The following is a 16,794-nucleotide window of genomic DNA, read 5'->3' on the forward strand; positions in this document are numbered from 1 at the left end:
CTTTTATCCGAGGAAGAATCCTCCTATGGTTGAGTTCATGTTATACGATATCCCCCAGCACAAGACACTACAAGATTTTTACAATGTTTGCAAATTACCTTATGTTGGGGATATTCATTATCCTCGTCCACGGGACTTGGAGGCTTTCATAGATACTATTGCTTTTGGAGAGGAGAGGGGAGTGTCTCGCGCTAGAATTGCTAGCATACATTTTCCTATGCTTCGGTACTTCTCATTATTTGTGGGAAAATGTTTGATTGGCCGTGGGGAGGCTGGATCACTTAGCTCTCCAGACCTTGCGGTTTTGCGCGAAGGCCTTTATAACAATAAGACTTATTGCCTAAGTGCTATAGTAGCTCAGCGGTTGAACACAAACCGTTCCAAATGTGTCATCTATGGAGGTATCTATGCTACTCGTCTTGCTAGACACTTTGAGATACCTATTAGACTTCACGAGGAAGAATAAATTCTTCTTCCTGAGAAATATATGGATTATGACAGCATGGTTCGCCATGATTTTCTGGATAGAGATACCAGTAGACGGATGGTTTATAACCTGGTATTTAGTCAGGGTACTCGAGAGACTATTAATTTGCCTACTCCTTCTTTGTTCAACCTTTATGCAGGCAGGTACATTATTATGCCCTCGGACATCTACGCGTATTGGGGCCTAGCCCAACCACAGGTGCCCGCGCCTGAGCCACCAGTCGAGTACCAGACACCAGTTTATCAGTGGGAGCCGGAGGAGCTCGCACAGCAGTGGCACCCTCAGTCCACTCCGGAGGTTCCAGACGGTTACTACTCACCTTGGGAGTAGACCAAGCTAGGCCAAAATCCTAAGCTTGGGGGAGTACGTGTTTCCACCAACTTTACATTCATGCTTATGCTTTCACTTTGTTAGTCGGTGTTTACACTTTGCCACTGTATTATCCATGCTAGTTTATTTTCGTTATCTTGTTTTCTTGTTTTGTGTCCTTTTGAGATAACCCAAAAAGATTTTCCTTTCTTCTTTTGCTTGTTGGGAGCTTTCCCGTGTAAATAGTTTTCTTTTTCTTTGAGTCGAGGTAGAAGACCATGGTTACAATGTTTAGTGGCTCTCGCATGCATACATGTTCATTTGTTAAAGAGCCCTATTACTTTGTCTTCTCCTTTGTGTTTGCCTTCAGATTCAGCTTAGTCCAATGCACAAGCACTCTTATTATTGTTCACATCATTCGATCGTGCAAGTGAAAGGCAATAATGATGATATATGATGAAGTGAGTGAGACTGGAAAAGCTGGTAAGAACTCTATCTATTTTGGTTTTGTAAATATGACTAGCTTGTCATCCCAGATTCAGCTTTGTTGAGAGAGAACCATGTTTGCAATTACAACTTAGAGATCATAGTTTTTGATGCCATGCTTAATTAGCTAGGAGCTTATGATGGTTTGTCTTTGAAAGGATTGATATGGTTGACTAGAGGGGGGGGTGAATAGGCAACGACCACTTTTTAATTAATCTTAACAAGTTAAGGTAAACAACATATGGGTTCACAAATAATACAACAATGGGGTGAACCCTAATGAAGCTAATAACGAGAGTTACTAAGACAAATAAGAGATAGACGACAACATAAGCATACACAAAGTAAAGGTTAGAGATAACCACAAGTGGAACCGATGGAGACGAGGATGTGTTACCGAAGTTCCTTCCCTTTGACAGGAAGTACGTCTCCCTTGGAGCGGTGTGGAGGCACAATGCTCCCCAATAAGCCACTAAGGCCACCGTATTCTCCTCATGCCCTCGCACGATGCAAGGTACCGTGATTCCAATATAGGTGCCCTTGAAGGCGGCGACCGAACCTTTACAAACAAGGTTGGGGCAAACTCCACACAAAGCTTGGAGGCTCCCAACAAGACCACGAAGCTTCACCACAATGGGATGTGGCTTTGAGGTGACCTCAACCGTCTAGGATGCTCAAACACCCAAGAGTAACAAGATCCGCAAGGGATTGGTGGGGGAATCAACTTTTCTCTTGGTGGAAGTGTGGATCTAGGCCTTCTCAACCAATCCCTAAAGAATCAACAAGTTTGATTGGCTAGGGAGAGAGATCGGGCACTTTTGAGCTTAGGGAGCAACAATGGAGCTTGGGAGAGGAAGAGATAAGGTTCCACAACTAGAATAACCCTTTATATAGTGGGGGGGGGAATCCAACCGTTTTCCCCACTCTCTGCCCGAGTCTAGCGGTACTACCGCTGGCTGCAGCGGTACTACCGCTGGCCCCTGGTAGTGCATAAGAACTACCACCGCCAAGAAAGTCTTCGCAAAAAGGTCCGTCCACGAACAACCGCTAGGCAGGAGGTACTAAGCTCCTGGAGCGGTACTATCGCTGACCAGGGGCGGTACTACCACCAGCTAGCGGTACTACCGGTGGCTGCAGCGGTACTAGCGCTAGCACTCCAGCGGTACTACCGCTTGGCCCAGCGGTACTACCGCTGGGGGACCATTTGCAAAGAAGAAGGAAACACAAAGGTGGGAGCCACTCCAAAGATGCAGGTAAGGGAAAATATGTGAAGTGTGCGCGTGCAAAGATTGATTCCACCCAAACCTTTCCACTACGGTTCCCCTCTTAATAGTACGGCTTTCCTATGACTCAAATAAAGAGAATCGTAGAGAACGCCGGTCTTCTGTTCCACGAACGAGGGGGCGAGTCGTCTTGTGCCATTGACGTGTGTTATCTGAAATCTTAATCACACACACGGTTAGTCCTTTGCAGTACTGTCATCAAGCACCCAAATTACTTAGGCATAAACTATGCCCCAACAATCTCCCCCTTTTTGGTGGATTGATGACAATACCGGATTTGCACATAGAATAATATGAGAACCAAAAGATAGAGATATATGACGATAAGGAACATATGACTCACAACATATGATGGAAATAAATCTCACACAAGTTCATGTCTCACAAAAGATAGCAAAATAGAAGCAAACCAAGTTTGAAGCAAAACACGAAAGATAAGCAAAGCAAAGCAAAGTTCGACTCTCAAAGCAAATCTCCTAGACTCTCTCCCCCTTTGGCACAAGACACCAAAAAGGGGCACACCTAACGCCACAGGTGGTTACTCCTCATCCTCAGCATCGCCAGACTCGTCCGTACCCTCCGGATTGTCCTGCTCCTCCTCTTCCTCCTCAGCGCCAGACCACTGGTACCCTTGAGCCCGCATCCAAGTAGCCTCTGGAGTTATGTCGTCCTCTGATCCGCTGGAGATGTCAACATCAAGAGTCCTTAGGACATGCTTGTGCCTCTGACGGTTCTCCTTCTGAGCCACGTGCGTCTGGTACTAGACCTTAGCCTGCATACAGAAGAGAGTCTTCATCTTATCCTGCAGTTTGATGGCCCAAGATGGCATGGCAGAAGGGCGGGACTGAGAGGAGGTTCCTCTGTCAGCAGCAGTCTCTGTGTCAGTGTCCATGTGCTGAGAGGAGGTTGATGGGTTGGCCCATTTATCCTTGACGCGAAGCTTGACAGGATCGTGCACAAGGTAGTCAGCCTGAATGTATAACTCCTCCTGTGGATAGGTGTCTTGCCACTTCTGACGGATATAAGCAAACAGATAGGGCCCGTAGATGGGAACCTTGCGCATCATGATGCAGTTCCAGAGCTCAGTGAACATCACATCAGAAATATCAAGAGGGGCAGACTCCTTAGTCATAGCCTCCTCACAGAGCAGTAGCATCTCAGCCAGAGAGCCATGTACCTCGTCGAAGTTGCCAATGCGAGGAAAGAGGGTGTTGCGGAAGATCCAATGCTTGATATCCAGATGCTTCGGGAGCACACCCTTCTTCACATAGAGTTGCTGCAATCTGTCCTTGGCGGGGGCCCTATCAGTGGAAGCTGCAACATGAGGACGCGACCCAAGTGGAGTGTCAGCTCCCTGGAACTCAACCTTGAGGAATGCCATGAATTTACGCCAGGTACCGGTCATCTTCTGAGTCCCAGTCATCCACACCATGGAGCGCTCGTCATCAGGAGAGAAGTGAACCGTGACATAGAACTGGGCAATAACATTGGGGTCAAAGTCTGTCTTGAAAGAGATGATGTCCTTGATGCCGAGTTTGTCAATCAGAGAAAGAGCATCACCAAAGTAGTCCAGGTTCCGCTGAAGTTGAGTCAGGTCAATCCACTGAACGGGGACAAAGTTCTTCTTGAAATGGTTGATGATATCACGGTAGATCCTGCAGTGATCTCGTGTCCACACATGCTCGACATTCTTGATCACAGCCCGCTCTTGGAGATAGTGGTTTTGAGTGCAGAACCGCAGAAAGTCCTTGGGGGGCATGGTGCGAACGTTGAGCCCCTTGTCCTTGTGAGCGGTCTTCTTGAAGGCCTGCTTTTTGGGTTGCACACCTGAAGTGGCGGAACCCTCTGGAGCCTCTGGATTGCGAAATTGCTTTGACTGTGTGTCCCATGGGGGGTTCGAGCGGCGAGCACCACCTGTGACACAAAACGCACACCGAAAAAGAGCGACAAAAAGGACTCAAGGCAATGAACCAGAGAAGGCAGAAAAGTAACACACATTGCCAAGTATATGAACAGAATACACAGAGAATCCTTCTGGCGGTAGTACCGCTGGGGTGCTTGCGGTAGTACCGCTACCCCTGACGGTAGTACCGCTGGGGTCCTGGCGGTAGTACCGCTACCCCTGGCAGTAGTACCGCTGGGGTTTGATTTTCAGATCTGAAATAAAAATAGACCTGATAGATATGGCTACACGGATTTTACAAGGGGCATGGGCTGTGTATGAACACTAAGAACTCCACCACAGCCCTAATCACATGAGGAACACAAGTACCATCTAAATAGGCACATGCCTAGTCAAGAGAGAGCAAGTTTTAGATCTAATCCAAACATAGTTCAAGTGATTGATCTAAAACATGTAAATCCTAGGGCATGGCAAAATAAACAGCACGATTCATAAGACCTACACTCCCCTCAAATATCTCCTTCATGCCATCCAAGAACAAGGCAAAGACATGGATCCAAACCACCAATGCTCCTAACCCTAGAACAAGAACATCAACCAAGAGAAGAAGGAGAGGAGCTTTACCGGGGTCCATTGCACTTGGAGGAGGAAGGAGAAGTGAAGCAAACCCTCCAACTCAACGGAGAGAAGGGGCTCCATGAATAGAGATCGAAATAGGGGGAGTTCGGGGTTGGGGAGGGAGGAGCCGCGAGGAAGAAGAAAGAGGCACCAAAAAAATGGGCTCCCCCTCCTTTATATAGCCCAGGGGGTACGGGCCAGCGGTAGTACCGCTGTGGTCCTGGCGGTAGTACCGCTACCTCGCGGTAGTACCGCTGGCTGCAGCGGTAGTACCGCTGGGGTCCTGGCGGTAGTACCGCTCCCCCTGGCGGTAGTACCGCTCCCCCTGAGACAGCCCTAAAAATTTCCTAGTTAGGTCGTGGTAGATTGGGATCCTGGCGGTAGTACCGCTACCCCTGGCGGTAGTACCGCTGGGGCCCTGGCGGTAGTACCGCTACCCCTGGCGGTAGTACCGCTGCAAATGTCACAACGGGACCTAGGAGAAGAGAAGAACGTGGGAAATGACAAGTAAGTGGAAAAAGAAGATAGCACCAGAAATATATACTGACTTGTCATTTTATATCCTTTCTTCGATATGAGAGAAAGGTGGTGGTGGGGGGGGGGGGGGGGGGGGGGCGGTGGCCGAGGCCACCTATGTTTGAGACAAAGGTATGACACCGCGAAGAATTATCCTTGGGTTCATGACCAATGCTCGTCTTTGAAGCACACGTGCCATTTGGCAATGGCTAAAGTGAAAGACTAGATCGATTTATGCATAATGGGGGGGAGGAAAAGTTCATTGAGAGAACAACACTCCCCCTATGTCCATGCCTACATCTAGACCAAGATAGAATGCAAAGTGAGGTGCAACATGCCTAGCTTCAATCCACATTACTTGAATCAATGATATTTAGCTCATGCCTTAACTCCCGGAACCTTGCTTCATCTAGAGGCTTAGTGAAAATATCTGCAAGTTGCTCTTCAGTGTGGATGAACTGAACCTCAATATCACCTAGCTTGATATGTTCACGAATGAAGTGATGACGAATATCAATATGCTTGGTTTTGCTATGTTGCACTGGGTTGAGGGAAATCTTGATAGCACTTTGATTGTCACATAGAAGAGGCACTTTGTCACAAGTGACACCGTAATCCTTTAAAGTTTGCCTCATCCATAGCATTTGTGCACAACAACTTGCAGCTGCCACATACTCAGCTTCGGTGGATGATAGAGAGACGCAATTCTGCTTCTTTGAAGACCAACTTACCAATGAGCGACCAAGGAATTGGCAGCCTCCAGAAGTTAACTTCCTCTCCACACAATCTCCTGCCAATCTGAGTCAGAATAGCCAACTAGATTGAAGTTTGCTCCTTTGGGATACCAAAGACCAAAGTTTGGGGTATGAGCCAAATATCGAAAGATTCGCTTAACAGCCATATAATGACTTTCTTTTGGTGCGGATTGAAACCGTGCACATATCCCTACACTCAACATAATATCCGGTCCAGATGCACAAAGGTAAAGGAGGGATCCAATCATGGAGCGATATACCTTTTGATCCACTACTTTACCATTGGGATCACTTTGCTTGCATCTTGTTGGCATGGGGAACTTGACCGGTTTGACATCTTCGAGCTCGAACCGTTTGAGCATGTCTTGAGTGTACTTGGCTTGTTTGATGAAGGTCCCTTCTAGGCCTTGTTTAATCTCGAACCCGAGGAAGAACTTCAACTCTCCCATCATGGACATCTCAAATTTCTCAGTCATTAGTGCATCAAATTCTTCATTGAAGGAAATGTTAGGAGAGCCAAAGATAATATCATCAACATATAGTTGGCATATGAACAAATCCCCTTTAACCCTCTTAGTAAAAAGAGTGGGATCTATCTTCCCAATTTCAAACCCACGATCTTGTAACAACTCAGTAAGATACTCATACCACGCACGTGGGGCTTGTTTAAGGCCATAGAGTGCCTTATTAAGTTTGTACACATGATTGGGGAGCTTGGGATGTTCGAATCCCGGGGGTTGTTTGACATAGACCAACTCATTTAAAGCACCATTAAGAAAGGCACTTTTCACATCCATTTGTTGTAATTTGAAGTTATGATGAGAAGCAAATGCAAGCAACATGCGAATAGATTCTAGACGAGCAACAGGGGCAAAGGTTTCACCGTAGTCGATACCCTCGACTTGGGAGTAGCCTTGAGCCACCAGTCTTGCCTTGTTTCGAATCACAATCCCATTGGCATCTTGCTTGTTCTTGAATATCCATTTGGTCCCGATGACATTATGTTCCTCCGTTGGCCTAGGCACTAAATCCCAGACTTGGTTGCGCTCGAAGTTGTTAAGTTCTTCATGCATGGCCATCAGCCAATCCTCATCATCGAGCGCTTGCTGTACCTGTTGGGGTTCACAATACGAAACAAACGCGTGATGCTCACAATAATTCCAAATATGTTGACGGGTGGATACTCCCCTTTTCAAACTGCCAAGTACATTCTTCATAAGATGTGACTTGACTTTCAGCTTGTTCGCAATCTTGGCTGCTCGACGCTCCAAGAGTTCTTCATTGGATAACGGGGAGCATCGACTTGTTTACTTTGCTTGCCCTTGCGTCTTGAGCCTCCCTTGGCACCGGCTGTTGGTGCTGCAGAAGGGAATTGTGAGACAGTATCCTGATCATCTTGTCCTTCGACTTGAGCAGGTTCACTAGTTTGTTCTTGTATTTATGATTGCTCTTGATCTTGATCTTGTGCTTCTACTTGGTCTGGATCTCGTGGTTGCACTTGATCTTGATCATGAGCAGGTTCGGAGTCTTGGGAGAGTGCTTGAATATCATGAGACGCATCATCATTGTTGGGCAATTTATCTTGACCTTGAGCTTGTTCATTTTGTTGAGAGTCTTCTCTTTGTTCATCAGAAGCGTGTGTGGCTTGTGGAGGTGATGGCTCCACTTGAGTAGAACATTGTCCTTCTCCTTCGGCCACAAGGGGTTCCTCAATGGGGAGTATTTGACCAATCCCCATTCTTCTTATGGCTTGGGGAGGAATTTCATCACCTACATCACAAAGACCACTTTGCTCCACTTGGGAGCCATTATTTTCATCAAACTCCATGTTACACGTCTCCTCAATGAGTCCGGTGGACTTGTTGAGGACACGTTAAGCATGAGAGTTCGTAGCATAACCAACAAAGATGCCCTCATATGCTCTAGAATCAAATTTAGCTAAACGTGCACCTTTCTTGAGAATGAAACACTTACAACCGAATACCCGGAAGTACTTGAGATGGGTTTGTTTCCAGTTAGAATCTCATACGGAGTCTTGTTCAAGCCTTTGCGGATATAGAGCCGATTGGATGCATGACATGCTGTGTTGATGGCCTCTGCCCAGAAGTTATATGGAGATTTGAATTCTGCCATCATTGTCCTTGCAACGTCTATCAAGGTTCGGTTCTTCCTTTCTGCCACGTCGTTTTGTTGAGGGGTATATGGTGCAAAATATTGGTGTTTTATTCCCTCATGACCTAGAAACTCATCCAAGGTGTAGTTCTTGAACTCGGTGCCGTTGTCACTTCTAATCATCAAGATCTTTGCTGCATGTTGATGTTGGGCTTCATTAGCAAAGTTGATGACAGTTTGTTGAGTTTCACTCTTCTTTTTGAAGAAATATACCCATGTATATCTTGAGTAGTCGTCAACAATCACCAAGCAATACTTTCTGCCTCCAAGACTATCAAATGATGGAGGGCCAAACAGATCCATATGGAGAAGCTCCAATGGCCTCTTAGTGTAGATAAGAGTCGTTGGACGATGAGCAGTTTCATGAATCTTTCCTTCAATGCAGGAACTGCAAACACGATCTTTAGCAAAACTCACATTTGTTAGTCCACGAATATGGTCCCCTGTCAAAAGACTTTGCAAAGATCTCATATTGACATGAGCTAAACGGCGATGCCAAAGCCAGCCACATCAACTTTAGCCATTAAACATGTTGCGGTCTTAGGGGGTCGCTTTGAGAAGTTCACCACATAAAGACCATTTTCGACATATCCAACATAGGCTACTTTAAGAGTCTTGCTCCTCAGGAGGACCACAGTATCAAGATTAAAGAATGTGGAAAAACCCATAATTTCAAGTTGACGAACCGAAAGTAAATTGTAGGCAAGTGACTCAACAAGCATGACCTTCTCAATAGATAACTCTTGAGAGACGACCACCTTACCGAATCCCAATACCTTTGACGAGGATGCATCGGCGAATTGGACATGGATGGGCATAGATGGAGAAGGATGCACATCCACCACTAAGTCCTTGCTTCCGGTCATATGATTTGTTGCTCCACTATCGAGCAACCATGACACCCCACCGGAAGCAAACTCCTGCAATAGATCAAGGCTTGGTTTTAGGTACCCATTTTTTAATGGGTCCTTTCATGTTAGAGACAAGAGTCTTAGGAACCCAGATAGCCCATTCAATATACTCATCGTAGGAACCAACAAATCTGGCATAAACATGCCGATCACTAGCACAACATAAGACATAAGAAGAATTGAGTTTGTCGGCTGTGTTAGTAGGAATGGTTTTGCCCTTCTTGAGGTTTCCATAGTCCACCTTGTTCCTGTTCACCTTCTGAGTCCCCTCACCCTCTTTGACAAAGATGTCGATGAGGGTAGGAGATCGTTTGTTCCTGTTCCTCCTTTTACCTTTTGACTTGGAGGTAAGTCCAAGTCCCTCCTTTCCTACAACACCCTTTTGAGTGCTCAAGAGGTCGTTCAGGCTCTTCTCACCTTGTATACATTCCACAAGGCCCTTCTCAAGTTTCTCACTTAACTTGGCATTTTCCTCCACAAGATGTACATGCTCACAACAGGGGTTAGTTGCACAAGCATTATCAATTAACACAAAGGGAGGACAAGTAGAGATCTCCTTGGTAAGCTTTGCTTGGAGTTGATCATGAGACTCTTTCAGAGAGAAATGAACACCTTTCAAGACCTTGTGGGCCTTGTCAAGTGTGTAAAACTCCTCTTTGAGTCTGTCATGGCCAACCCCAAGAGCATACTTTTCAGACTTAAGCATACGAGTAAGAACAACATCATGATCTAGTTTCTTTTGCATTTTAGCGCAGTCATCGTTATATGACTCCTCAAGAGCCAAACGAAGAGTGCGCTCCTTTTCTAGAGCATTAGATAATTCAGAAATTTCATCGGCATAGTCACGACTGTGTCCCTGAAGCTCGGAGATGGTCTCCTCATGAGACTCAATGAGGTCAGTGGCTTCACCCAGTTGTTCCAAGAGAGCAACAAAGTGCTTCTTGGGTTCTCCCTTAATAGTGCACAGAAACTTGTCAAGATCATGCTCATTAAGTTCCCCAACATCACTATCTTCAACACAATTTAACAATCAAGGAGCAGAAGCGATGTTTGTCTTAATGATGGGAGTTACCTAATTGATACCTTTTGCCATGAGGCACTTGGTGATGTGGTTCTCGTTGGGGGCGTTGAAGAGAGACACCTTCTGGGGAGAGGTAGTGGCAATAGCAACAGTTGTCGTTGCCATTGTATCATCATCATCATGATCGGAAGGGTACTCTTCAAGGGCCACCATCCCTTTTGGGTGGGATTTCTTCACAAAATTGTTCTTGATTGGAAATGATTTGGTTTTGTCTTTGTGAATGAGCTTGCCCCCGTTGTCTTCCCTTTTCTCATAGGGACATTCGGCCACGAAGTGACTCACGTTACCACAGTTATAACATGTCCTTTCTCGTTGTTTGGGTTTGAATCCACTCGAGTTGTTCTTGGTGAAGTTGGGTCTTGAGTTCCTCTTGTTGCCCCAGAATTGCCTTGATGCAAGAGCCATGTGCTCATGATAGGCATACCTTGTGTCTTCAGGGCAGCTCTCCTCTCCATCATCCTCTTCTTCTTCTTCAAGCATTGCTTTTGCTTTCAACGCAAGGTTGGGTGAAGTTGTCTTTGAGCGAACACGAGCAAGTGCATTGTCGGCTGTTTCGTTCATGATTGACATTGCAATGAATTCATCGAACACCTCACTGGAAGACAAGGAGTGGAAGTCTGGCCGCTGACGAATGACAGATGACATGGCTTTGTTGAAAGGCATGATGGCTTTGAGAAACTTGCGCTTGACCCATGTATCATCCACATCCTTGCTCCCATGATCCTTGAGTGCCACAGCAATAGCAGTCACCCTCCGATAGAGATCAGAGGGTCCTCGTCTTCCTTCATCACAAACTCATCGGCCTTATCAAGTATCACTACATAGTTGGAACGTTGAATGCTTGAGCTTCCCTTGTACAACACCATAATATGCTCCCAACAATCCTTGGCCAATGTGAAGGGATGCATGTGAGGAAGATCTTCAGGTGGCACTGCAGACTGGAGAATAAACAAAGCGGAGTGATTGTATTGATTGTGTGCATCTTCTCTTGGAGTGAGGTTGCTTGGATCATGGGGATAATATCCTTGCTCAATGATTTTCCACAAGTTTGTTGAGCTGTGATTCAAATGAGACTTAATAGAAAATACCCAGTTAGAAAATTCACCTTTTACAAGCTTAGGAGGAGGACCAACAGGATTAAGACGCGGTGCGGGAACGGATCCTCCATAGGCCATGGGGGGGGGGAACTGAGGCATATGTTCCAGTCCCATCCTTTTCGTGAGATGAGGAAGGTCGCATACCTTTAGCCGCTTCCTTAGAGGAGTTGGCCTCTGAATCGGTGACGGTGGGTTTAACCACTATAGCCGGTTCGGGAGAACTTTTAAATCCCTCAATTAACTCTTTAAGCATGGTCTTGACTTCGTTCGTCAAGGACGTCTTGAGGGCGGCCATAGCCGTATTCAAGTCGTCCCTTGTGACCGAAGTCAAGTCCATGGCCTCGGGTTGCCCATGGTTAATTCCCTCTTCTCCTTCCATACTCTTCGGGTGGTTAAACCCTTAATAAAGAGACGTGGCTCTGATACCAATTGAAAGGATCGATATGGTTGACTAGAGGGGGGGGGTGAATAGGCAACAACCACTTTTTAATTAATCTTAACAAGTTAAGGTTAACAACATATGGGTTCACAAATAATACAACAATGGGGTGAACCCTAATGAAGCTAATAACGAGAGTTACTAAGACAAGTAAGAGATAGAAGACAACACAAGCATACACAAAGTAAAGGTTAGAGATAACCACAAGTGGAACCGATGGAGACGAGGATGTGTTACCGAAGTTCCTTCACTTTGACAAGAAGTACGTCTCCGTTGGAGCAGTGTGGAGGCACAATGCTCCCTAATAAGCCACTAAGGCCACCGTATTCTCCTCACGCCCTCGCACGATGCAAGGTACAGTGATTCCACTATAGGTGCCCTTGAAGGCGGCGACCGAACCTTTACAAACAAGATTGGGGCAAACTCCACACAAAGCTTGGAGGCTCCCAACAAGACCACGAAGCTTCACCACAATGGAATGTGGCTTCGAGGTGACCTCAACCGTTTAGGATGCTCAAACACCCAAGAGTAACAAGATCCGCAAGGGATTGGTGGGGGAATCAACTTTTCTCTTGGTGGAAGTGTGGATCTAGGCCTTCTCAACCAATCCCTAAAGAATCAACAAGTTTGATTGGCTAGGGAGAGAGATCGGGCACTTTTGAGCTTAGGGAGCAACAATGGAGCTTGGGAGAGGAAGAGATAAGGTTCCACAGCTAGAACAACCCTTTATATAGTGGGGGGAAAAATCCAACCGTTTCCCCCACTCTTTGCCCGAGTCTAGCGGTACTACCGCTGGCTGCAGCGGTACTACCGCTGGCCCCGTGGTAGTGCATAAGAACTACCACCGCCAAGAAAGTCTTCGCAAAAAGGTCCGTCCACGAACAACCGCTAGGCAGGCGGTACTAAGCTCCTGGAGCGGTACTACCGCTGACCAGGGCGGTACTACCGCTCGCTGCAGCGGTACTACCGCTAGCACTCCAGCGGTACTATCGCTAGGGCCAGCGGTACTACCGCTGGGGGACCATTTGCAAAGAAGAAGGAAACACAAAGGCGGGAGCCACTCCAAAGATGCAGGTAAGGGAAAATATGTGAAATGTGCACGTGCAAAGATTGATTCCACCCAAACCTTTCCACTACGGTTCCCCTCTTAATAGTACGGCTTTCCTATGACTCAAATAAAGAGAATTGTAGAGAACGCCGGTCTTCTGTTCCACGAACGAGGGGGCGAGTCGTCTTGTGCCGTTGACGTGTGTTATCTGAAATCTTAATCGCACACATGGTTAGTCCTTTGCGGTACTGTCATCAAGCACCAAAATTACTTATGCATAAACTATGCCCCAACAGTCTTGAATGCCAACATAGATTTTGAGATGACTATAATGTAGTATGATAGGATGGTACTCTCCTTTGAATGTTTCAAGTGGCTTGACTTGGCGCATGTTCATGCATTTAGTTGAAACAAAATCAACATAGCCTCTATGATGTTCGTGTTCATGGTGATTTATATCCTGCTCATGCTTGCACTCAATGTTAGTCAAACTCATTGCATCTTGATGACTGTTGTCGCTCTCTAGTTGGTCGCTTCCCAGTCTTTTGCTAGCCTTCACTTGTACTAAGCGGAATACTTCTTGTGCATTCACTTCCATAAACCCAAAAGTTTTTCCATGAGAGTCCACCATACCTACCTATTTGCGGTATCTACATGCCGTTCCAAGTAAATTTGCATGTGCCATTCTCTAAACCTTCAAGAAATAATCTGTTTTGCATGCCCGAACCGCTCATGTGGTGACAGGGGGCTATTGGTATCTTCCATGTTTGGCGTGTTATCCTTGACATGTGTTTATTCACTGTCATTCACGAGAAAGGGGCCGGTAATTGGAATCCCCAGTTCCACGCTTAAATCGAAAACATAACTGTAAAACAAGACTCCCCCCGGATTGATGTTAGTATGGACGGTACCCGAGGATTCGGCTAGCCGTGGAGTGTGATTGATTGGTGGTGGGGGAGTTAAAACTTTACTTTTCTGTTTGGGAACCGCCTATAGCATGAGTAGCATGGAAGATATTGAGAACTCTTGGTCATTGCGTTGACAATGAAAGCAGGCCACACAAAATTATTATCTCTGTTTTCAAAGCTTGAGCTCTGGCACCTGTGCAAATCAATGCTTCCCACTGCGAAGGGCCTGTCTATTTATTTTCCTATTGAGTCATCCTCTTCTTATATAATCACCAATTAGAGAGCACCTCTATCATTTTTATGATTTGCTTTTGATTGATATTGAGTATCACTATGACTGGATCTTCGTTGCTATGAATTACAATGTTTAGTCAGCCCTTGATCTTTGAAAGTGCTCTGCATTTATGTTTTGCGGTCTCAGAAAGAGCTAGCGAGATACCACCTATTCATATTGCTTCATGCTTGTTTTGATTGAATAGTTGGTATCTGAAACTCATTATTATTTGCTCGCTAGCTGATTATGCCATTGATATTAGTTTACCGTGAGACCTATGTGTCACTTGCTTATGTGGTTAACTTGTGATCTTGCTGAAATTCTGGTTATGAGTTAGACATAGTTGCAACAACAAGATCAAACAGAGTTTGTCAAAGTTTTTCTTTCTCTTTCAGTTTGTCAACTGAGTTGCTTGAGGACAAGCAAGGTTTTAAGCTTGGGGGAGTTGATACGTCTCCATCGTATCTACTTTTCCAAACCCTTTTGCCCTTGTTTTGCACTCTAACTTGCATGATTTGAATGGAACTAACCCGTACTGACGCTATTTTCAGCAGAATTGCGATGGTGTTGTTTTTGTGCAGAAATGAAAGTTCTCGGAACGTCCTGAAAATTTATGGAGAATATTTCTAGAAAATATGAAAAATACCTGCGCAAAGATCCACCGGAGGGGACGGACTAGTGGGCCACAAGCCCTGTAGCCGCGGCCTCCCCCCTAGCCGCGGCTACCAGACTTGTGGGTCCCACGTCGCTCTGCCGCCCCCAATTCGAGCGCTATTTATTCCCTTTCATCCCCGAAAAAATCAAGAGAGAAAAGTTCATCGCGTTTCACGATCCAGAGGCGCCGCCACGTCCCGTTCTTGCCCTGGAGGGCAGATCTGAGTCCGTTTTGGGCTTCGGATCAAGGAGATCGTCGCCATCATCATCATCAACCTTCTTCCCACTCCAATTGCATGAAGCTCTTAATCATTCATGAGTAATCTATTTGTTGGCTTGCTGGGCGGTGATGAGTAGGATGAGATCTATCATGTAATCGAGTTAGTTTTGACGAGGATTGATCCCTAGTATCCACTATGTTCTGAGATTGATGTTGCTACTACTTTGCCATGCTTAATGCTTGTCACTAGGGCCCGAGTGCCATGAATGAAGATATGAAATTATTGTGTTGTCACCAATATATGTGTGTTTTAGATCCGATCTTGCAAGTTGTAGTTACCTACTATGTGTTATGATCCGGCAACCCCGGAGTGACAATAACCGGAACCAGTCCCGATGATGACCATAGTTTGAGGAGTTCATGTGTTCACCAAGTGCTAATGCGTTGGTCCGGTTCTTTATTAAAAGGAGAACCTTAATATCCTATAGTATCCATTTGGAACCCGCTGCCACGGGAGGGATGGACACTATATATCATGCAAGTTCTTTTCCCTAAGCACGTATGACTACACACGGAATGCATGCCTACATCACATTGATGAACGAGAGCTAGCCACATATCTCTCCGTGTTATAACTGTTGCATGATGAATGTCATCCAACAAATGACCGATCCATTGCCTACGAGTTTGTCCCACTGCCATTGTTACTTGCTCTGCTGTTACTACTGTTGCTGCTACTGTTACTTGCTTTGTCCTGTTGCTGCTGCCACTACTGTTGCTACTTGCTACTGATGTCACTACTGCTGTTCCTTGCCACTGCTGTTACTCGTTACACTGCTGCTACCTGCTACAATATTTTTCTGGCACCATTGATACTTCAGTTAGGAATAATCTGCCGTTAATAGATTCTTTCCTAGCACCGTTGCTATCATACTACCTTTGCTGCTTATATCCTGCTTGCAGATACTAATCTTCCAGGTGTGGTTGAGTCAACAACTCAACTGCTAATACTGGAGAATATCCTTTCACTCCCATCGTGTCGAACCAACAAATTTGGGTCGAATACTCTACCCTTGAAAACTGCCGCGATCCCACACACTGGTGGGCCATTGCAAGACAATTGCTAATTGTTGAGCAACTGGAAGCACTCCCCCAAGCTTGGCACAAACCAAGGGGAGTGTCCATACCCGTGCTTAGTTGTATTCCTTCGAAGGTGATGGTGGTGGAGTTGTTGCAACCTGGGTTTGATCCTCCGTCTTCCAAGGCATAGGTGCTCCATCATGGAAAGATGATCGAGTCTCCGGAATCCTCAAATCTGCGGCCAACCGTATTGATTTAAATCTATACTCATACTCACAATTTTGGTTCTGCAGGTCATAGATCTGGGCTTGGAGGTGATCAATTCTGTCATAGAGCGTGGAGAGGTGCTTCCCGATGTCATTGACATCGATCTTGTGCTTGTTGGTGAACTCCGTGATCATCATGTGGTTGGCATTGAGTCCGCGTTCCACCATCCCTTGGCACTTGAAGACTTGTCGCTCCCTTGCTTCGAGCCTAGCCTCCACGCTTCTGGTCTTCTTGGGCCCCTCAACATCACGGATGTGCAACACCCCCTCATGCATCTCGATAGATT

This window comes from Hordeum vulgare, chromosome 5H (assembly GCF_904849725.1).
Source record: "Hordeum vulgare subsp. vulgare chromosome 5H, MorexV3_pseudomolecules_assembly, whole genome shotgun sequence".
In the NCBI taxonomy this organism is placed as follows: Eukaryota; Viridiplantae; Streptophyta; class Magnoliopsida; order Poales; family Poaceae; genus Hordeum; species Hordeum vulgare.